The sequence below is a fragment of the Muscardinus avellanarius genome (genome assembly GCF_963383645.1).
Source record: "Muscardinus avellanarius genome assembly, chromosome: 1".
Lineage (NCBI taxonomy): Eukaryota > Metazoa > Chordata > Mammalia > Rodentia > Gliridae > Muscardinus > Muscardinus avellanarius.
Window position 1 is genome coordinate 193,919,056 of NC_137786.1, and position 23,398 is coordinate 193,942,453.

General features: G+C 42.4%; 1 pseudogene across 1 annotated transcript in view; it reads right to left on the reverse strand.

Annotated features, from left to right (window-relative positions):
• LOC308259400 (splicing factor 3B subunit 4-like) overlaps positions 1 to 23,398 on the reverse strand; it is a 51,151-nt pseudogene that overhangs the window by 3,880 nt on the left and 23,873 nt on the right. Inside the window, exons 3-6 of the transcript in view lie at positions 7,712 to 7,823; positions 7,152 to 7,272; positions 2,697 to 2,808; positions 2,047 to 2,316 (exon numbers count right to left, since the gene is read on the reverse strand). The product of the transcript in view is annotated as a splicing factor 3B subunit 4-like (transcript). The remainder of the gene's footprint in view (positions 1 to 2,046; positions 2,317 to 2,696; positions 2,809 to 7,151; positions 7,273 to 7,711; positions 7,824 to 23,398) is intronic.

The following is a 23,398-nucleotide window of genomic DNA, read 5'->3' on the forward strand; positions in this document are numbered from 1 at the left end:
GGAGGAGCTTCCCAGAAAGAACTTTCTCTTGTAGGGTCACTCTCACAGGCTACATGACATGAGGCCATGGGAGCAATTTGAATTTTATTCTAATGTGCTGGGACACTGCTGGAGGTTTCTAGGCAGGGAGAGGGTGAGCCTGGATGCAAACTGAGGTATTTAAGGAGCAGCATCATAGAAATACTGAAGACCCACCTTCTTGCTTTGAAGGGTCCTCAGAGCCATTTAGCCCGTGCTTCCCAACTGGCTGAGTCTCAGAATCTTCTGAAGCAACTACTTAAAAATATGGATTCCAGTCAGATGCAGTGGCCCATGCCTGTAATCCCAGTAATTGGAAAGCAGAGACAGGAGGATCTCAGGTTGGAGGCCAGCACCTGGTAACTTAGTGACACCCTGTTTCAAAAAAAGGTAGTGGACCCTCTGGATGCAGCTCAGTGGTAACATTCCTGGGTTCAATTCCTAGTACACTTCCTAAAAATGTTGGAGGTGATAATCTTATGCCTGTAATTCTTAGTTCTTGGGAGGTAAGACATAAGAGAAAGTTGGAGGCCAGCCTTCGCAATTTAGCAAGACCATCAGGAACTGAGTGAGACCCTGTTTCAAAAATTAAAAAGGACGCTGGGCGTGGTGGTGCACGCTTGGTGCACGCTTGTAATTCCCGCGCTTGGGAGGCGGAGACAGGAGGATTGCGCAGGTTCGTAGCCAGCAGTGCTGGTTTAAAAGACCCTGTTTCAAAAATATAAAATAGGTCTGGGAGTGTAGGCCGGAGGTAGAAGGGCTTCCAGGAACCCCAGTATCACCAAAAAAAAAAAAAAAATTAAAAAGGTCTCAGTGTATAGCTTGGAGGTAAAATGCCCCTGGGTTCAATCTCTAGTACCACAGAAAAGATGGATTCTGAAGTTTGCGCCCCTAGAAACTCTAATTCCGTAGGATTGAGATGAGGTTAAGTGAGAAATTCCCAGATGATCCTGCTGATTGGACAGGGCTGGGGACAACCAGCCTAGTCCAGGGCCTCTGCTTTTGGAGGAGGAGGCTGAGGTGCAGGAAAGAGAAATGCCTCATCCAAGGCCGCTCAGTGAGATACTGGCTGACCAACTCCTGACCTGGGAGCAGTGTCTCTCTGGAAACAAGGCACAGAAATGACCACTGCTCACCTAGGCAAAGGGGATGGAGGGGCTGAAGAATCAGGCTTGGAGAGGTGGAAGCTAGGGAGCTCCAGAAGTTTGCAGGGCTAGGAACCTCTCCGTAGTCAGATCTGTGCATTCCCACAAGGACACATGAGCACTGAATATTTTTTCCTTTTTAATGTCACTCAAGAATCACTAATATGTATGGAGTGGGGTAGGATCCAGAGGGAAACACACCAAATGCTTTGCTGCACATGTATGTTTGTATCACTTTGAACTTCACTGTAATGTATAATTACAGTGTACCAATAAAAGTATATTAGAAAAGGGAAAAGAGTCCCAGGAGAGAGTCCAATTGGCTCAGCTCTGGTTGTGTGCTTAACCTACTAGATAGGGTAGGGAACACTATAATTGATAACTCAGAAGGAAACCAGAGGGCTACTACTAAAAGACCAGATAACAGTGAACAGGTGTTACTCTGCCTGTACCTTAGAGGGTTGTAATGATCAGTCATCATTGTCACAGTGCATTTATTTAATATTTACAGTGTGCCACGTGCCATTCAAAACATGGCGCCTTTATCAACTTACTTAACCCCTACTGTAAGACCATGAAGTGGGTACTGAGTCAGGAAACAGAAGCCCAAGGAAACAGCAACCGATGTCTAGATTTGGCATCAGTAGGTTCTAAGACACATTTATATCTCTTGCTTAGTTTTCTTTTCACAACAACTTGCAAGGAAAGGCATATTGATAGGTGAAGAAAGTGAGGGTGCACACACGCTCTAGAGATGCACGGCTAGTAAGTGGCAGTGTCCTTGGATTCCTATGTTTATCCCATTTATTCATCCATCTATCCATGAAACAGCACATCACCACCAGGGGCCAGGCACCCTGGAACTCCCTGGGGAACAAGCTACGAGTTCTTCTCTCTGGGTCAGAGCATGTGAGGGAGGCGGCTGGAGAAGGAGCCAGAGCTTGAGCATGGGTCTCTCATTGAAGAGTTTGGACTTCATAGCAAGGGAGACCACACAAAGACTGTGAGTTGGGAACTTGTATTTTATGAAGGCAAATCTGGCCGTAGTATGAAGTATGACTGGAGGGGGCTGGGAAGGAAGATAAGGAGACGGTATGGGGCTGATGCAGCAATTCAGGTGAAATTCATAGTTGCCTGGATTAGGGGGATGGTGCTGAAAATGGGAAGAGGTGAAGAGTTGAGAGGTAAACAACTGAATTGCTAGGGTTTGCTGATGGGATGGGGAGGGAGGGAGAGGAGGAATTTAGGACAGGGGCAAGTTTTTAAGTTGGGCAACTGGGTGAGAGGTGGTGCCATTCATTATGGGGAAGACTAGCAAGGAGCCATTTGGGCAGATGATGAGCTCAGTTTAAAGTTCCAGTGGGACAGAGACCTGGAGAGATACCGGAGGCTGCTGGACCTTTTTTTCTCTAGATCCCATGATCTAAATCAGCAATGATTTGCTTTCTTAGACTCTCCATCTGTAAAGACTGTCAGAAGCCCAGAGACTATCCAGTAAAACCTCCTTAGAGGTTCCTACTTTGTCATTCTCACACTGCAGATGAGAAACAGAAGCCAGAGGAAAGGAGTTTCTGAAAAGTCACAAGCTGAGCTGAGAGTAGAGGCTCGGGCTTCCCAGTGGAATCCTTCCTTCCCATCCCAGCACCTGAGTCAGAGAACACAAGCAGAAACCAGAGGCTGGATCCAGACTTCAGAAGGCTTCTTTTGAGTCATCTGTAACAGACTCAAATTAGTTGCCGTCATTTAAAAAAAAAAATCTGGGCATTTCAGGTAAAACATGCTTATGCAAAAAAACAAAAAAAACAAAAAAAACAAAAAACAACAACAACAACAACAAAAAAAAAACCCAGAAAATCTGACAACTTCAGGCTCACATTCTTACATGTCAGTGGCCAAGTGGAGCTGGGTAGCGTTGGCCCCTGGAGGCAGGGTGTATCTAGTGTGCTGTAGTCTTTGCTTTTATCTCCATTACTGAGGCCATGTGTGACTTGTCATTTATCAACATGCTTGCTCTGTTGCTTTTCTTAAGGGGGAAAGTCACTATTTCTGTGACATATCTAACGTGTCTTACCACTCCCAGCTTGTTTTATTTGTATATTTGTATTTCCTTGGCCTTTGTAAGCTTTTGAATTGTGATTCTCTGCCTTCCTCCTTGGGACCACACCTGGCATCCCTCATTTGCAAAGTGAAGCACTTGAATAAGATGATTCCAAGAGTCTTGCTAGTGTTGTCTCCCAGGCTCTCTGAGTCTGCGCAGAGATGAATCGTGCTATTGACAATGCTTAATTGTTCTGCAGATGGTTTTTGATGGATTGCTTACCCTTGACTCTTTTGTCCTTGAATTACATTTTATTGAAGCCCTTGGAGGAAAATGTCTTTTGTTTGGGAGGTTTATCCTTCATCTTTGATTTTGAGCAAAATGAATACTTCAAACAATGCAGCATTACTGCAGTTGCTAGGAAGACAGAGGAGAGGGAGAGGCTGCCTGGAGACCAGCCCATCAGAAAACTCATTTTCTTCCTCTCTCCTCTCCTTTCTCTCTCTGCCTTCTTCCCACTCTTCCTTCTTTCCTCCTACTACCATTATTTTTTTTCTTGTCTCTTATGAGCAAACATATTACAAGCAATAACCCCTTTTACAAAGACCAGTTTTAGTCACCAATAGGGCTCAGGTTGTCTTGAACCCAAAGTGCTATTTTAAAATTATTTTTGGCACTGGGGATTGAATCCAGGGCTAGTCTACTTCTGAGCTACACCCCCAGCCCTATTTTATTTTATGCTTTTTCATTTTGAAACAGGGTCTGGCTAAGTTGCTGAGGGCCTCACTTAAGTTTCTGAGGCTGGCCCCAAACTGTGAACCTCCTGTCTCAACCTCCCAAGCACTGGGATTGTAGGCATGCACCTCCACACCTGCTTCAGAGGGTTATTTTAAAAGACCACCTCCCTCCAGCCAAACAATTAGACACTCAGCGAAAAATAACTTACTGTATTTTATTATTATTTTTTGCTGGGTCTGGGGATGGAACCCAGAAACATTTGACCGCCGAGCTTCACCCCCTGCCCAATTTTGTATTCTTTATTTTGAAACAGGGTCTCACTGAGTTGCGGAGGGCCTCACTAAGCAGCTGATGCTGTCTGCGAACCGCAATCCTCGGTCTCAGCCTCCCGAATGCTGGGATTACAAGCGAGAGCCACCACGCCTGGCTTAACTTACTGTATTTTAATCAGGCTCTGCAAATACAAAGTCATTTGACCTTGGGCGGATAATTTATTTTTATTTGGGCCTCAGATTCCCCATCAGTAAAAGGGAAGAGTAGAGAAATGGCAGGATCCTCTGATAGTTCCTTCCAGCCCTAACATTTTGTAGAGAGATTGCTGGAGATTTAGAGAATGAAGAAACACTAGCAGGTACTTCCTGTGTGATTGACTGCAGACCAGCAGGCCTTGGGATCCTTCCACCTCTAAACGTCACTGTTCAGTTGTAGGTCTGGCTTTCCTCGGGCTCTTCTGACTGCCTAATAGGTGGTAAAGGAGGGATTTCTATCCATCTTTCTTACTAGACGCCACGTTACTCAACAATCTGCAGTGCTTGGTAATATACCTTTTAGAATATTTGCTTGTTGTATAAGTGGCTGGTGACAGAGCCTCATGGGGTATGTCTGCTTATGTCCAAGTGCAGCATCAGCCTCAGATTATGCAGGTCCCCAGCAGAGAGGGATGTGATGATTTAAACGACACGTGCGCCCCCTGGGGGCCTAATGTATATTTGCAGAAAGACTGCTAATAAACGTGTACTGGATTTAGTAGTAACTTTGGTCTTTGCCTAACCAACCAGGCAGGATTAAAAAATTAAAAGTGGGCAGAACTGTCCTATACAATAAAATGCAGTTTATAAATGAGAAGGAAGTTGTCTCCAGAATTCTGCATTTCCTGTCTGGGATCCAACGTTTGCTCATTTGGCTTGACGACCTCTGCCCCTGTTGCTGACTTAGCAGTTGGGGTAGAGGATATATTGAGGTCAACACCACCATTTTCAGGTACACCTGTCTCTCAGCAAAGCAGTGGGCTGGGTTATTTTAGGAGGTAATCAGTTTTCCATTGCTAGAAATAGAGACGCAGCTGTTGGATGAAGTCCTTTTGAATATTCTAGAAAACGAAGGGCTAAGGTTAGATTCACTTATTCAAGTGAAAAATATTCACTGAGTACCTTCTATGTTTATGAACCTGTTCAAAATAACAGAGTATACAGTTGTGAATGAAAAAGTCATTGTCTTAGATTACATTGTATTAGGGAAAAAACCTTCCACGTTATTTTTTTTAAACTACTGATCCTAAGATTAATCAATTTCAATGAATGGTGTTCTAGTTTGGCAAGAAATGTTAAACAATGATTTTGGCAAGCAGCTTAGGCCTGATGCTATTTGCATAACACAGTGAAGGCAATGGAGCTCTTTGGACATCACCTGACAGAGTGGAGCCCTGATCCTGGGAGCTGTTCTGGGTGCTGAAATGGACTCAGAGGGAGGCTGGTTTGAGGTCTTTCCATGTTTGGAAAATTATCTGAAGCTATTTCTTTGAAGAGATTATGGATGCCCTTGGTCTGTACCTCTATCCCTTCTTCAATGCCTATTATCTGTAAGTTAGGAGGCTTCATATTATCCCATATTTGCTGGATGTTTAGGTTTTGTTGCTGTAAAGATTTCTGTGTATTGCTGACCATGCTTTTGGTTTTGGATGTACTGTCTTCTAACAGTGATATTCTGTTTTCCATTTCATCTAATCTTCCAGAATTTCTTTCTATTGCTGTCTTCATTTCACTTATTGACTCTTTCATTTCATTTCAGACCTCTTTCTGGCTCTTTCTTAGTGTTTCTAACTCATCTTTCATCTCCTCTAGACTTGTTTTAAATCCTTTTATTATATTGTAAATCAAGATTCAGAGCTCCCCTTCTTGCATTTCTTGTAGGTCAGTATTTGTGACTTCTGTCGTTTCTCCACTATTCCTGGTTCTCATATTTTCAAAGTTCTCAGGCCTGTTCTGTTGTCTTCCCATTGATTGTGGGTATTGTGTATAGTCCAGTCTTAGTAGTAGGGATTTAGAAGAGTCAACAGGTAAGCAGTACTTTTTCAAGTGGTGAGGATTGGGTGATGATGGAGTAGCTAGGGTGATGGGTGCAGGAATTGGGTAAGGTAGAGAATATAATTAGGTTGTGGAGGAATTTAAGTATAATGGGGTTGAATCAGGTTGAGAATGGGAGAAGGTTAGATAGTAGGACTCTTGTATTTATTAGAATATTTGAGTATGGAGATGTGAGAAACTTTGTGTGTTAAAGAAAGAGATACAGTTAGGGGACAAGGGGAAAGATTTGAAGGAAGCTAGTTGATAGTCTGAATTGTAGACTTTTGTAGAGGGAGTGGGGGGAAGGCTCACACACAGATGGATGAAGTAACAAAATAAGGTAGAAAGACTATTATACATCAAATATAAACAGCAGCATCGACAAAACAATAATGGATCACCAAAAGAGAACAAGAAGGGTTAATAAACAGGATAAACATAAGACAAAATAAAACAACCTAACAACCATGTGATATGAAGCGAAAGATCCAAAGAAACAAGAAACCCAAATAAAAGTAAAAAAAGAAGAAAGAAAAAAAGGAATAGCCTCCCCCAAAAAACTGAGAAACCGAAAAAAAGACCCAGAAACCAAAAAAAGAGAAAAAACCCAATAAAACAAAAATTGGCAACAAAAAAGAAGAAAATAAAATCAATAAAAAAATAAAATAAAAGAGAAGGAAACAGCCCTACTATTTTACTAACATACCGTGTGGTTCTGTGCAAGTGTCACACCTTAAGCGTCCTTGCTGTGTCAGTGGGGTTGAAGGTGTTCCCCTGTGAGGACACTGGCACCCTCAGTTGCTGCAGTGTCTAGTGACACTCACTGCGTGTCTACTGGCTCCCATGTCTCATCTGAGCGCACGCTGTTACCTGGCAGCCCAGTCAGGAGCTCTGATGGGCTGGCAGTTCTTCCATATCTGGTTCTCCGGGGAGATGGCAGGTCCGTGTCGGGGACCCTGCAGGTCTCCCAGTGTCTCTGTGGGTGCCTCTTCTGTTGCGCCAACAGTGCTTCTCAGGGGTTCAGCTAATCTCAAAGTTTGGGATGTTAGAGCTCTATGATCACTTTCAGACTCTTAGACAGTTAACAGGGCTGCCAGTGTTGCCGTTCCCCAAAATCCTTTTTGAGTCGGCGGCTCGATATGGCACCTTTTGTGGGTGTTGCAGAGACTCTTGCAGGTCAAAATTACTGGATTTGTTCTGCAGTAGTCCCAGAGTCTGTTTTGGGACGTAAGTTGGGCTGGGCCGGATCGTCGGGATGGGACTGCGTGGGTTTGGGCTTCGGCTGGATCTGTGCTGGGGCCTGAGGCTGCAGCCCCTGAGAAGGGGCTGGGGCTGGGCAGGGGCTGCGCTGGTGCCAGGAGGCAGCAGCCTCCCAGAGGGTGCTGGGGGGAGCGGAGCTCGAGCCTCTTAGGGGCCCCTGGGCAGCTTACCAGCTGTGGGTGGTCTGGAGCGGACTTGACTCGGCTTGCTGGCACCATGGGTCCCCGAAAGACTTTTCCCCTTGGATTTTGTTGCCACATTGGTGTAAGTCAGGTCCCTGGACTATGGTTTGGGCCGATAGCCCACACTGGCGCCGGCGGCCCCGCTGTGGCTGCAGCAGATCTGATACTCGACCTTTTTTTTTTTTTTTTTTTCAGCCCTTCAGGGTTCCTGGATTTCTTCTGCTGAGGTTCCTGGATCAGTTTTGGTTTCTGAGATATATTTATTTTGTTGGTTAAGACACTGCTTTCTTGGTAGTTGAACTTTATTTATTTCAACTACTGCGAAGCGCTGTGTCCCACAGTCGCCATTTTGAATCTTCCTCCTGGTTTGAGATCTTTATTTTCCCAGGTGCAAAGGGTCCTGGGTCAGGCTGTGGGAGAGAGGAGAGGATGATAGGAAGAGTGCAGGTATCAGGTATCTTTATTCACTAATCACCAGAGCTGGAAGGCATCTTAGAGAGTATGTCTTCCAATATGTTTATTTTAGAGGTGGAGTAATGGAGACCCAGAAATCACAATAGTTATTAGCAAATTGGATGTTGTATGCATTGATAAGAAGAAAAAAAATATCACAAATAGATAAAAATAGTGTGGTTGTAGCTTTAGTTAAATATGACATATGACTATTTTTCAAGAGTGAAATTGCATATGTTTTTAGGATCTTGGGTATAAAATGTATGTATTTAAAAATTCTAGAGGACTTCCGGGAAGATGGCGACCGAGAAAAGCGGGGCTTAAGAGCCCCGCTAACAACAAATATCCATTACCACAAAATCAGCGCCTTTCAAAGCCAGAAAACAACATCACCAGAGAAACAAAAAAAAATCACCAGGCTCCAGAGAGAAAGCGGACTGAGAACAGAGCCACAGAGGAGATCCTCTCGCCCGAGGACGCGGCAGACGCGGCAGCAGCGCCATAATGCCGGCGAATTCACGGGACGGCCACAGCAAGCCGAGGGGAGCCGCTGCGGAACAGCCAGGCGGGATTTCTCGGCGCAGAGGACATCTAAAGCTCCCAGTGTCTGAGCTCAGCACACGCTGCAGGGATTCAGAGTGGAAATCAAAACCAAGAAAAAAAAAAAAAAAAAAAACGCCAGCCCAACAGCCGAGGGCGTAGCAGCGGCGCCATATTGCCACCGGCGGCAGCAGCACCGAATTCACTACAGCTATATCTGCGTACTCAAGAACAGTGAGTCAAATTGCAGGCCACAGCGGAGAAATCCCAGTACTGTACTCACTGGGACTTGACCCAGTGGGAGAGGGGCGGTGGCAGTGATATCACACCATAGGAGAACGTGCAACCTGGCACCCCCCACGGTCTGAAGCAGCCTCTATCGACTCTCTGGGTCGGAGACTCTGTGATAAAACCCAGTAAAGGAGTAGTGGGGTCTGAGATACTACTGACTCGAGATCCAGAGCACCTTGAATGAAGTCATAGTGACCCAAGGGAAGAACCCAGAGAAGGCACAAACTTCCAAAATCATGGGAAAGAGGAATAATACTGGAGCAATGAATGCTCACAACCCCACAACATCAGAACCCGATAAAACAGAAAATCAGAGATTTCTAGAAGATCAAATCAGGAAAATAACTGTAGAAATAATAGAGGTGCTTCGAAAAGAACTCAGAGAGAGCCAAAAAGAGATAAAGGATGCAATTAATGAAGTAAAGGCCTCAATTCAAAGCACAAACAACCGATTAGAACACATGGAGAACAGAATCTCGCTCTTAGAAGATGATCATTCCAAAAATGAACGCATAGTTTCTAATCTAGGAAAAAATATCCGACAGCAGGAATCTGATATTGAAGAAATATGGGCCCATTTTAAGAGAGCTAACCTAAGAATAATTGGAATAGAGGAGGGAAAAGAAAGTGAAACTAAAGGGATCAACAATCTCTTCAAGGAAGTAATAGCAGAAAATTTTCCAGACATAGAGCAAGAGGTCGATACGCAGGTCCAGGAAACGTATAGAACTCCCTTTAGACAGGATCGGAGAAGAGGATCCCCACGCCACATAATTGTCAAAATGACCAATGTGGAAGCCAAGCAGAGAATCTTAAAGGCAACAAAAGCAAAGGGCCAAGTGACATTCAGAGGCAAACCAATTAGAATCACTCCAGACTTCCCAAACCAAGTCATGAGAGCCAGAAGGGCTTGGAGTAACATATTCCCAATTCTGAAAGAAAACAACCTCCAGCCAAAAATTTCCTACCCAGCAAAACTTTCTATCAAATTAGATGGAGAAATAAGAAGCTTCCATGACAAACAGAAACTGAAGGAATTTATGTCTTCAAAATCAGCACTAGAGAAAATACTCAAAGAGATTAACTACAAAGAAGAAATAGGTAACACACATCAGAACTAGAGAAACAAGATTTTCCATCCAACAGACAACTAAGATTGGTTATCTGTGGAGATTCATTATTTATGTTAGTCTGTTACCTATCTCTAAAGGGTATTGTTTGCCTTTATTGTTGTTAATTTTTAGGATTTCTAGTTGGAATATTAATATACCTTCAGATATAGCATTTGGAAATATTTTATCCCATTCTATTAGTAACTCTTAACTCTGGTTACATTTTCTTTGGATATACAATATGTTTTTTATTTTTTAGGGAGTTTGTATACTCTTCTGTTGCCTGTGCCATTGAAATCATAACCAAGAAATCACTGCCAATTTCAGTGTTGTGAGGTTTTATGACCCAGATTTTCTCCTAAAAGTTTATAGTCTTAAGATTTATATTTAGGTCTTTTATCTATTTTGAGTTAATACTTGTATATGGGATTAGGTCAGGGTCCAATTTTATTCTTTTCCATGTAATTATTATGTTTCAACAATATTTAGTTAAAAGATTATTATTTCCACCACCAAATGTTCGTGGAAACCTTGTCAAAAATAACTTGACAATATAGGGAAGAATTTAGCTCTAGGCTTTTATTTAACTCCAATGGTTTATATATCTGCCTTTAGAATAGTACTACACTGTTTCAATTATTGTAGCTTTATATGGTTTGAAATCAGAAAATATATATCTTCTAGCTTTGTTCTTTTTCAAGATCGATGTGGGTACCTAGAGTCCATATTCCATATTAGGATAGATTTTTTTTCCTGAAAAATAAATATATAAATATATGATAGTTTCACCTAAAAAATAGAAAAAAATAGATTCTCTGGTAAGAAAGAAAGCAAAAAAATATTGAAATGTTATCTTTAAGTCATCAAAAGCTTGGTATCAGACAAATGAAACTGCTATGAGAGATTATCATTTTTAATTTTGTATAAATTGCTATAATACTAGATGTCAACTACTAAGCCAAGCATAGGAGGGGGGGATAGGGAGAGAATGGGGTGGGGATCGGGTGGGGGCTGACTGGGCAATGTGTGCATGTATGTCTACAAAAGTATGTATCCCACTATGATGTATGAATACAGTGCACCAATTAAAAATAAATATGAAAAAAAAGTAATATATTGAGGTATAATTTGCTTTCATTATCAGTATTTTTTTAATTTTATACATGTTGACTCATGAACCTCTAATTATTTAACTGAGATATATTTATTTCACAATTTCTTGTTTATTTTTCTCCTGATACATATTTAAGTTGTTTCTGTATCTATAATTATAAACAATTAGTAATAAACATCCATATACTTTTTCCACTACAAAAAAAATAAAAAAATAAAAATTCTACAGTGAGAATGTATAGTTGTAAAATAAAATGTGTTATTTGAAATTACTTGTATTTTCTGTTATTCAAAAAATAAGTCAAAAGCCAAAACAGTGGTTGCCAGGTATACCTACATATTTTTTTCCACTTTTATGAACATCCCATATTTAGTTTGATAACTCTTGCATACTGCTAGTCTCCCCCTATATGCAATTAACCTCTCATTTCTAGACATAGAGAAGTACTAGAATTCTCTTCTTATGGGATAATATGACTAATTCTGGCCCATGGGTTATGACCCACATGATAAATGGATATGATCAGGATTGCCTCAGAACTACAGTATTTAATTTCCAGGGCAAGACTCCCTAGCAACAGTGAATGCCAAGCCTTGGTTGAGATAATTTTTGTGGTGTTACTTTCTGTACTGTTGAGTGTGGACTTAGAGGACAGCTGCCCTGGAGATATGTGGGCCTTGTAATTGGGTTTTGCTGTGTTAAGTCACTGAAATTTGATCTTGTTTATTGCAACAGGGTAATATAGTCCATTCAAATATAGTAACATTTATAATTTACATATTAAAAAGGATCATTATAGCTGGGTGTGATGGTACACACCAATAATCTCAATACTTGGGAGGCTGAGACAGGAAAATAAAGATTTGAGGCCAGCCTCAGCAACTTAGTGAAGCCTTTAGTACCTTACTGAGGCATAGTTTCAAAATAAAAAAAAATAAAGTTAGGGGTGTAGCCCAAAGGCAGAATGCCCCTGAATTCAATCCTCATTACCACAAAAATCATTATAATTTCATAAAATCAAATCAATAAAATATGTACCATATTTAGAAATTTTATGTCAAAATTTCAGAAATAGTCACACTGTCTTTGGAGTGAATAATCATGCCATGATTCGTTTAAAAATCAAGTTTTATTTTTGATGGATATCAATTTGTAATGAATAGTTAACTGAATCACCTAATTATAATATTGGGAAGAATCTTGAAGTTTCATTTTGTATATCTTACAAGTTTATATGGAGGTATAGCCAAATTCTTGAACAAAAATGAATTGTTTAAACCAATGACTTCTAGACCCTTGAAATCAGAAATACCAGGAGAACTTTATTTATTTATTTATTTATTTATTTAAATTAACTATTTAATTTAATATTTTTACTTTTTGGTGCATTGTAATCATACATCTTAATGGGGTACAAGATGGTGGAGGGATACATGCACATGTCACTCATTTAGCCCTTTCCCACTTCCCATCCCATTCACTCCCCTTCCTCCTTCTCATGTTTGGCTTAGTGATTAACTTTGATATGTTTGTGAATGTACATCATGTACATTAGGGAATTCCCCTCTTTCCCTCTCTCATCCCCCTAAGTTTTGTCACCTTATCTACTTATCTATGATTTCTCCTTTCTCGTCTAGAGTTTCTCCTATAACCCATTTTCTCCCTAGCTTCTGCATATTAGGGAGAGCCTCTGATTTCTTTTACTTTTTGTGACTGACTAATCTGACTTAGCATAATGTTTTCCAGTTCTATTCATTTCCTTGCAAATGTAATTTTGTTCTTCTTAATGGTTGATAAATTCCATTGTGTACATATTCCATAGTTTTGTAATTCATTCATCTGTTGATGGACATCTTGGCTGGTTCCATAGTTTGGCAATTGTGAATTGTGCAGCTATGAACATAGATATGCATGCATTAGTTTGGTAGTTTTTTTTTTTTTGGTGGTACTGAGGATGGAACCCAGGGGCCTTCTACCTCCGGCCTATACTCCCAGACCTATTTTATATTTTTATTTGGAAACAAGGTCTCTTAAGTCAGATGAAGCTGGCTTTGAACCTACGTGATCCTCCTGTCTCAGCCTCCCAAGCACCGGGATTACAAGCATGTGCCACCATGCCCCACAGTTTGGTAGTTTTGTTTTTATTCTTTTGGGTAGATACCCAGAAGTGGCATTGCTGGATCATATGATAATTTTTTTCCCATTCTGAGGATCCTCCATATTGTTTTCCAAAATGGTTGCACTAATTTGCAATCCCACCAACAATGTACTTGAGTTTCCACTTCTCTACACCCTTATCAACATTTGTTGTATTATTTTTTAAGGCAGAGGTTTATTAAGGATAAGTGAGGATGTATGTTCAAGGAAGAGCATGGGCCAGCTCAAGAGCACGAGAGGCTGTTGTTTGTGTTTTTAATGATTGCTGTTCTAATTGGAGTTAGATGAATTCTCAGAGTAGCTTTGATTTGCATCTCTCTGATCACTAATGATGTTGAATATTTTTTCATACATTTATTGGCTATTTGAATTTCTTCTTTTGTGAAGTATCTGTTTAGTGCAATTGCCTATTTTTGATTGGGTTATTCTTGTTCTTAGTGGTGGGTTTCTTGAGTTCTCTGTAGATTCTAGATATTAGTCCTCTATCAGAGGAGTAGTTGGCAAAAATGTTCTCCCATTCTGTAGGCAAAAATGTTCTCCCATTCTGTAGGCTCTCTGTTGAGGTTCTTGATAGTTTTTTTTTTTTTGCTGTATATAAGTTCTTCAGTTTAATGCAATCCCACATATTGATCCTTCTTTAATTTCTTATGCCTTTGGGGTCTTGTTGAGAAAGTTTTTACCTGTGTATATGTGTTGAAGTGTTAGACCTATGCCCTTTTCAAGGAGCTACAATGTCTCTGGTCTAATTTCCAAGTCTTTGATCCATCTTGTATTGACTCTTGTGTAGATGAGAAAGTGGAGTTTATTTCCATTTTTTTTTTTTTTGCATGTGGTTAACTAGTTTTGCCAACATCATTTGTTGAAGAGGCTATTTATTTTCCAGTGTATATTTTGGTCCCTTTGTCAAAAATCAATTGGCTGTTTGTGTGGATTTGTTTCTGAGTCTTCTGTTCTGCTCTATTGATCTATCAGGAAAGTTAAAAAAAGAGACTACTAAGTCATAACTCTAGAGTTTTGGTTAAGGAGATCTAGGTTAGAACCTAGGAAATGGCATTTTAAGAGCTCTGTCATATGACTTCAATAACAGTATGGTTTGAGAATTGCTGGTCTTGAGGGTGTCATTCAAACTGCATATATCATTATTTCAATTTAAGTTTCCTTTAACTTTGTGTCTACATTAATATTGAGATCACGTTTGCAACTTTAGGCCAGTTTCTCTAGAAGGAGATGTGATTTATTAAGCAATGCTTTTGGGAGAATACTGTAAGGGAATGAGGAAAGGGAAAAGGGGAAAGAGAAGATTCCAAGCAAGGATGTTGGACGTTTTCATCAAAGTTGAGCCTCTGCATAGTCTTGCAGGGGGCTTTGGAGTGCAGATTGCACCAGAGCATTTGTCTGTCCTTGAATCAGGAAGCTGGACTTCTGTGCACACCACACATCGGTCAGCCATTGGCCACAGGCAGCCTGGGCTGGGGGGATCTAAATTGTAAAATGGCTCCAATCACCCAAGGGTAATTCATTATTGGTGTTGCAAGTGTGAATGGCTAGCAGGAATTCAGCTGATGGCTGAGAATAAATATACCCTACTGGCAAAAGGGATCCTGGGGCACCAACAGCTTCTGCTATTGTCAGTTTCTTGCACCACTCACATACTTGTTTCTCATGTTGAATTTGCTCCATCTTGTCATATTTTCTCCAGGATTCTAGGTGGTCACAATTTATGGGAAAAATTACAAGAGAAGGAGCATAGTTTATTTGCAATGCAGCTGGTCATCTCCGTTCTCTGCCACTCATGACATATTCCTTCTATTCCAGCTGCCGTGTCTGCTGAGCTACGTGGCTTACATGGCAGAGTAACTAGAGCCTCATCCCTGAAGGTCTGAGCTCCTTCCATCATGTCCTTGTTGGGCCACAGTGACTATATTTGGCCCATTTACAGTACAAATTGGCATGAGAGCAGTAACAGACTCCTCTCTGCCCCCACTATGTGGCACCAACCCTACCTCCCCGTGTTGATGAGGGTCAATTGCTCCTGGCAGCTCGGCAATGCCTCTCTTTGACTGGTGGTTTGCTGGCATGGAGGCTACAATGAGACCGGGGTAGCCATGTTGTCAGGATCAGGGAGACTCTTGTTTTTCACGTTGGTGAAAGCATGCTTCTTTGGGAACCAGGACTTCTAGACATCCATAGCCCAGAGTTTCATGCATAGAAAGACCAAATTCCACGAGCAGGAGTAATGGGGCCACTCCAGCATCCATCTTTTGGTTCCTAGATTAAAGTAATCCCTCTTTTAGAGGATCTTCTACCTAAAAATGCCCTTGGTTTACAAATATTTGTCATAACAGTTATATCTGTAAGAGGCCTCTTTCCCACTATCAGTCGTGGATTATATGGTACATGGTAAGAGGAGTGTCCACTGAGAGAGTACCTTGGTACAACACGATGCTGTGTATAGTTTCATGTTGGTGAATCAGCTACCCTCTTCAGAGCTGGGTCTAGGGCAAGGTGAGTGTGTTGTCTTGGATCCAACTTTAAGATGTGACTGTTTTGTAACCCAGGATCCTTGCTTGCCTCACCTTGTTCCTGACTTGGACTCCATGAGCCCTTGGATAATGGTGCTGGTGGAGGCAGTGTGGGCAGGAAAGGCAAATGGTTAGGCCTAGAATGTCTACCAACCCTAGTCAGGATGAACTGCTGTCACTTCCTAGATGCGAGGTTCGAACTAGTACCCAGATGCTAACATGTGGCTGGTTGACATGCTTGAGAGATGTAACTATATTGGGTGGCCTCAGTTAATCTTACTGACAAATACATTGCATTAGTCAGTTTTTATTACTACAATAAAATACACGAGGCTACTAATTTTTTAAAGAGAAAGGTTTTATTTTATTTATTTTATTTTTTATTTTTGCATAGAAAAAGTTATTTTATTTGGAGAGAAAAACAGACAAAGCAAAGAGAAAAAAAAATCTCTGAAATATGGTAGAACATTTCACATACATATTAACACAGTGGTTTTAAGAAATACCATTTATTTAGTAGTAAGCATGGCATGAAGAATAGTCCTAAACAAATAAGTCATTATTTTCTGACTAGCAAGTTTTTTTCTTTTTCTTTCTCCAGTAAAATAATTGGTTTCTGAATCAATGCCTCCCCAAACAGTAATTAATGAGAGCTACTGACAATGGAAGTAAGGGAAAATCATATTCACAGGTTAATTATGGAAAAATTTTGTTCATGATTTCTTTTTTTTTAAATTAATTTATTTTTTAAATTGGTGCATTGTAGTCATATATCAATCACATTGGAGTACAAGACTTGAGAGGATATACAAACACACATCTTCCATTTAGCCCTCCTCCAGCCCCCATCCCATTCCCTCCCCCTCCCTCCATCCCACACTTCTTTGGTGATTTACTTTGATACATTTGTTTATGTACCTCCTATGTTTTAAAGAGGCTCCATTCTCCAGTATTACATACCCTCTGATGGGTCACATTAGTTGCTTCACTATAGGGCCCTTTCTATAGCTCAACCTCTTCCTGTTGCCCTTTTCCTCCTAGTTATTGCTGATTAAGAGAAGCGTCTGATTTATATTTTCTGCGATATTTCTCTGTGCATGCTGCGTTGCAAGTACCAATCCCACTCTTGATGGTCCCAGTAGTGGTCTGGCTACTCAGTGGACTGATCCAGACCTCGCTGGCTCAAGCAGCGGCCTTGCCTCATGGGAGGCCCCAGTTCTGGTCTCGCTGGCCCCTGAACCGGTCTAACCCCTAAGCTGGCTTTGGTCCCGGCCTTGGAGGCCGCAGGAGTGAACTTGCCTCACGCCAGGCTCCGGTGCTGGCCATTGGCCCCTGCACTGGTCTAACCCCTTGGCAGGATTCCAATCCCGGCCTCGGAGGCCCCAGCACCGGCCTAGCCTCATGGCAGGCTCCAATGCCGGCCTCGTTGGCCCCAGCACCAGCCTAACCCCTTGGCAGGCTCCGATCCCGGCCTCGGAGGCCCCAGCACTGGTCATGCCTCAAGGCAGGCTCCGATGCCGGCCTCACTGGCCCCAGCACCGGCCTAACCCCTCGGCAGGCTCTAATCCTGGCCTCGAGGCCCCAGTACCGGCTTTGCCTCACGGCAGGCTCCTATGCCGGCCTCACTGGCCCCAGCAGCGGCCTAACCCCTCGGCAGGCTCCGATCCCGGCCTCGGAGGCCCCAGCACTGGTCATGCCTCACGGCAGGCTCCGCTGCCGGCCTCGCTGGCCCCAGCACCGGCCTAACCCCTCGGCAGGCTCTTATCCTGGCCTCGGAGGCCCCAGTACCGGCCTTGCCTCATGGCAGGCTCCGATGCCGGCCTTGCTGGCCCCAGCACCGGCCTAACCCCTCGGCAGGCTCTTATCCTGGCCTCGGAGGCCCCAGTACCAGCTTTGCCTCACGGCAGGCTCCGATGCCGGCCTCGCTGGCCCCAGCACCGGTCTAACCTCTAGGCAGGCTCCGATGAAAGGTTTTATTTAGTTCACAGTTTTGGAGGTTTGAGTCCAAGATCATGTGGCTCCATTGGGGTGGATTGTGGTGAAGGCAGCTCATCATGGTGGGAACAAGTGTAGGAGCAAAATACTCACATAATGAATTGGAGCTGAGAGACACAGACACAGACACACCCACATTCACACACACACTGGAGATATCATAATCCCTTTCATGGGTACTCCCTCTCTGTCCAAAGGATCTCCCACTAACATTCACCTCTTAAAGGTCCCACTACGCCGGGCGTGGTGGTGCACGCTTGTAATCCCTGCACTTGGGAGGCGGAGACAGGAGGATCACACAGGTTCGAAGCCAGCCACGCCTGTTTAAGAGACCCTGTTTCCAAATAAAAAGTATAAAATAGGTTTGGGAGTGTAGCCCGGAGGTAGAAGGGCTTCCAGGAACCCCAGTACCACCAAAAAAAAAAAAAAGTCCCACTACTATCAAGAAATAACCTCCTATACCCACTCTTATCATATGGACATTTTAGGGATGCTACTCATATTCAAACCACAGCAGACAGTCAGCAGCAGTATGGTGGCCAGGTCAACCTTGATAAGAGTGAGACTGTGCCACAGGGCCCGCATGTCCCTTTCTTCTCTACCACCATGGCTGTTCTATCCATGATCAATGGTTCCAGCATGGGGGTGGCCAAGGACACAGACTGGCTGACAGCTGCTGGTCTTAGTCACTTGGTTGTTTTAAGCTTGTTTTGCAGTGGATGCCCTCTAGTGGGATTTTTATGTGTGATACAAAGATATAGTGTTGTGGTTTTTAAAATTATGTTTACAGAGCTGTATAAACATCATCACCATCTAATTTCTTTATCTCCCAAAAAATCCTGTATCCTTTAGCAGTTATTCCCTATTCCTGTTCCTCATCCTTCCCCTCTGCCTCTGCCCCTCAATTTTTTAATCTTTATTACTTTTTCAATTCTGGGTATTTTACACAAATAAAAACATATATTGTGTTTTCTCATATCTGGCTTCTCTCACTGAACAAAATGTTTTAAATTTTCATTTGTTTTATAGCATAGATTAGTATTTCATTATTTTTATTGCCAAATGATAGTACTTTGCATATATATACCACATTATGTTTATTCATTCATTAGTTAATATACAGTTAGGTAGTTTCCACTTTTTGGTTATTATGAATAATGTTGCTATGAATATCATGCATAAGTTTTTCTGTGGACATATATTTTCATTTCTTTTGGAATTTAGTGTGGAATTTCTGGGATATATGGTAACTCTATGTTTAACTTTGTAAGGAATTGCCAGACATTTCTACCTCTTTCACATATCTTCTTTTTCTACCCAAATATCTCTAGTACCGGGGATCTGCTGGAGCCAGCCGGCAAAAGTACGGGTTCTGAAGAGAGGAGTGAGGATGAAATAATATAACTCTTAAGAATTAAATTCCAAATATGATTTATTCCTAAGCATGGAAGGATCGCCAGTCAACTCCCGGGTCGATATCTCTACTGGCCGATAGTGGGGCTTCTTCTCTAGTGGTATTTATAGTTTTTTGCTTTAGGTTACCCTGGAGGGAAAATTCTAATGGCCAGGCAGGTCAAACAATACCCTGATGCAACACAAACCTAGTCTTAGCTCAGACAGAACAATATCGTCATTAGCATTAGTAACCTTGAAGCTTTCAAGGCCCCAAACCTTGTGGACTCTGGGCAGTCAGTCAGAAGTATGTTTTTAGTAAAGATAAGGGGAAAACCTTAATGGCTCCCCACAGGATCTCTGGGTCATATGGCCGAAGCGGCAGTGTTGCTTTTATTGAAGACTAAACCTATTGCAGAACCCTTTCTTGCTTTGGGTTTTGTAACCGACATTCCCCTCAAAACTGACATCCTTCCACACAACTCAGTAAAATGAATTAGGGGATGGGGGTGTAGCTCAGTGGTAGGGTGCTTACCACCTAAAAGACCTGTATTATATCCCTAGCAACACACACACACACACACACACACACACACACACACACACACACACCCACAGTCCTTGAAAAATAAATGGACTGCAGTAGCATCCCTCTGTGTGAAATATGCTGTCTCCAGAACCCAAGACACTTACCAAGCCTTGAGCTCTTTGCTTGGTTCGTGGAAGTACAGCTTATGTCATTTTGTCTTTTGTTTTGAAGAGGATGTTCCAGCATGCCTAAAACTACTAACCCTCTAAAAACGTCACAGATAAGGAAGGCCCTTGTGTTTTTGTATGTGTATCTTTTGGATTTACAGAGCATTTGCTACTACTTGATCCTCAGGCCATATTAATATGTCATCATAAGGATAGCCTCAGCAACTTAGCAAGACCCTGTTTCAAAATATAAAGGGTAGGGGGTATAGCTCAGAGGTAGAATGCTTCTGGCTTTAATCCACGGTACCAAAAAAATGATGTCACCAATATAGTGAACCAATACATTTCTAGCTTCACAGCATATTCTGACAGAGAGTATAAGTGTAATACAGTCTTGTCCATCCTATTTGAAGTGAAGCACTTCTGATCCTCCTTCCTGATAGGCATTAAAAGAAGGTATTTTCCAGTTCAAAAGAAATGTCATATATCAGAGTCCAGGTTGCTATGTTCAAGTAATGATATCAAGTCTGGCTCAGCAGCAGCAATTAGTACTATAGTTTGAAAGACCTGCTATTTGGTTTTCTTTTTACCAGTCAGACCATGGCAATAAATTGATAAACCATTCAGACAACTGTAAGGTGTGAGTCACTCCCGGCCCCACAGGGGGCAGGGCCGGAAGCTAGGAGGTGGAGCTCTGCGATTCCGGGAGGGAACCAGGCCTCCCGGGTCCGGAAGAAGAGAGTGCAGAGTTCAGAGAGGAGCCCGAGAGGGAGGGATGCACGCTCTCCCCCGCCACCAGCCCCCGCGGCCACGCGGGGGCTGGAGGCCGATCTCCCACAAATAAAGATATCCGTAAGACCGATTATAGATCTCGGCGTGTCTCTATGCGACTGGGGGACACACACGCTCATTCAATCTTACAACAACCATCCCTGCACCATTCAAATCTTTGAGGGTAATGCGAATCTCTTCCATTCTCCTGGATTACTATGCTATTTTTATATACTATTTTTACTATAAAAGTGTTAGGGTTTGGGTTCAATATGTCCTAAAAAGCTCATGTGTTTAAAGCATGGTCCCATTGAAGGAAGGTTCAGAGGGAGGCATAGTTGGAAGTGATGGCTCACTGAGGTTGTGGTCGTGGGGACTCTCTCTATATATCCAGAATCCTCCTCCTTCTCTCTCTTTCTCTTTTTTTGTGGCACTGGGGATTGAACGTAGGGGCATTCTACCTCTGAGCTACATTCCCAGTCTCATTTTTAATTTTTATTTTGAAACAGGGTCTCACTAGGTTGATAGGAGTCTCACTTCTTGCTGAGGCTGTTCTCGAACCTGCAATCCTCCTGCCTCAGCCTCCCAAGTACTGGGATTACAAGTGTGTACCACCATGCCTGGCTCTTCTCTTTTGGCCTCCAGTCACCATGATGTGAAGGTATCATCCCTCCACCATGACACCCTGCTACCACAGTGCCAGCCAACCATGGAAACCACGAGCCCCAATAAAGCTTTCTTCTACTAAGTTGTGCTTGTCAGACAATTTGGTCACAGCAATGAGAAAACCTGACTAAAGCAAAGAAGGTGTAGCTTCATGGGATTACGCTTGAACGCTTGATCATTCTTACGGTGGTGGTAGTCATCTTACCATAGGTCAAGGAACCAACATGAGGCTGTGCTGCTAAGTCCATCCATTCCAAGGTTATATTTGAGAATTGAAGAGATGACCATCAGTTGGTCTGTGGACCCAGTGGATTCAGACATACGTGGGCTAGGAATTCTAGGTGAGACTTCTTTAACAGGGGACAATGATGAAGCTTCAGGTTCCTGGGTTTCTGAGTCAACTCAGCATCTAAAAATAAAATAGCCCTCAGTACATCTGGGTCCCTGGGTTTCTGAGTCAGCTCAGCATCTAAAAATAAAATAGCCCTCAGTACATCTGGGTTTCCCCCTTTACCCAAATATTTGCATTGCAGTTACCCTCTGGGGAAAAATGGAGAAATACTACTATACACACTTTTAGGACTCTTCCTCAAGTGCTTCTCAGCATTTTCCTCTTCCTCAAAAATTAAAATATAAGCTTTTTTTGTGGTACTGGGGGGGGGAATCCAGGGGCTTTCTACCTCCGGGCTACACCCCCAGCTCTATTTTATAATTTATTTGGAAACAGGCTCACTAAGTTGCTGAGAGCCTCACTAAGTACCTGAGGCTGGCTTCGAACCTGTGCCATCCTCCTGTCCCGGCTTCCCAAGCGCTGGGATTACAAGTGTGTGCCACCATGCCTGGCTTAAAATATAAGCTTTTAAAAAACATTTTATTGTGGCTGGGTGTGGTGGCGCACGCTTGTAACCCCCATGCTTGGGAGGCAGAGAAAGGAGGATTGCGCAGGTTCGAAGCCAGCCGCGCTGGTTTAAGAGACCCTGTTTCCACATAAAAAAGTATAAAAATATGTCTGGGAGTGTATCAGGAGGTAGAAGGCCTTCCAGGAACCCCAGTACCACCAAAAACAAAACACACACACAAAAAAACCCCAAAAAAACCCCAAAACCAAAACATTTTATTGTGAAACAATTTTAAAGTCATAGAAAAATTGCAATAATAGTACAAAGCATATTGTGCACTATTCTTAGAGCCTCCTTCCTTTTCCAACATCATCAAGAATGTCCTTTATGCCGGGTATGGTGGCACATGCTTGTAATCCCAGTACCTGGGAGGCTGAGACAGGAGGATCAGGGGTTTGCCACCAGCTTCAGATACTTAGTGAGGCCCTCCACAACTTAGACCCTGTTTCAAAATAAAGAGTTAAAAGTAGGGCTTGGAGTATAGCTTGGAGGTAGAATGCCCCTGGGTTCAATCCCTGGTACCAAACAACAACAACAACAACAACAACAACAACAACAACAACAAACAACGACAAGAACAACAAGAATGTCCTGTATTGCAGAAGGCCCTAGTCAAGATTCACATCGCATTCATTTCCCTGTCTTCAGCTCTCCTTCAATTTGCACGGATTCTCAGCTATTCCTTCAATTTCATGACATGGACACATTTTGAAAGATTATAGGCTGGTCATTTTGTAAAATGTTTCTACACTTGGTTTGGTGCAGTATTTCCTTGCAATTAGACCTAGGCTACACCCTTGGCCAGAATAGGACAGAAGTGATACTGTGTTCTCACTGCATCTAAAACAATGTGAATGTGTCTCATCACTGGTGGCATTAACTTGATCACTTGATACAAATGGTGTCCCTTATCTTTCTCTACTACTGCTATCACCTTAGTCGACAGTAAAAACTTTGTGAGGAAATATATGGAGGCTATATTAAGTTCTGTTTCTCACCCTATTTTAGCTCACTGGTTTTAATTATTATTGCAATGGTTGCTAGTTTCTTCAATTTTGAGTTGGCTA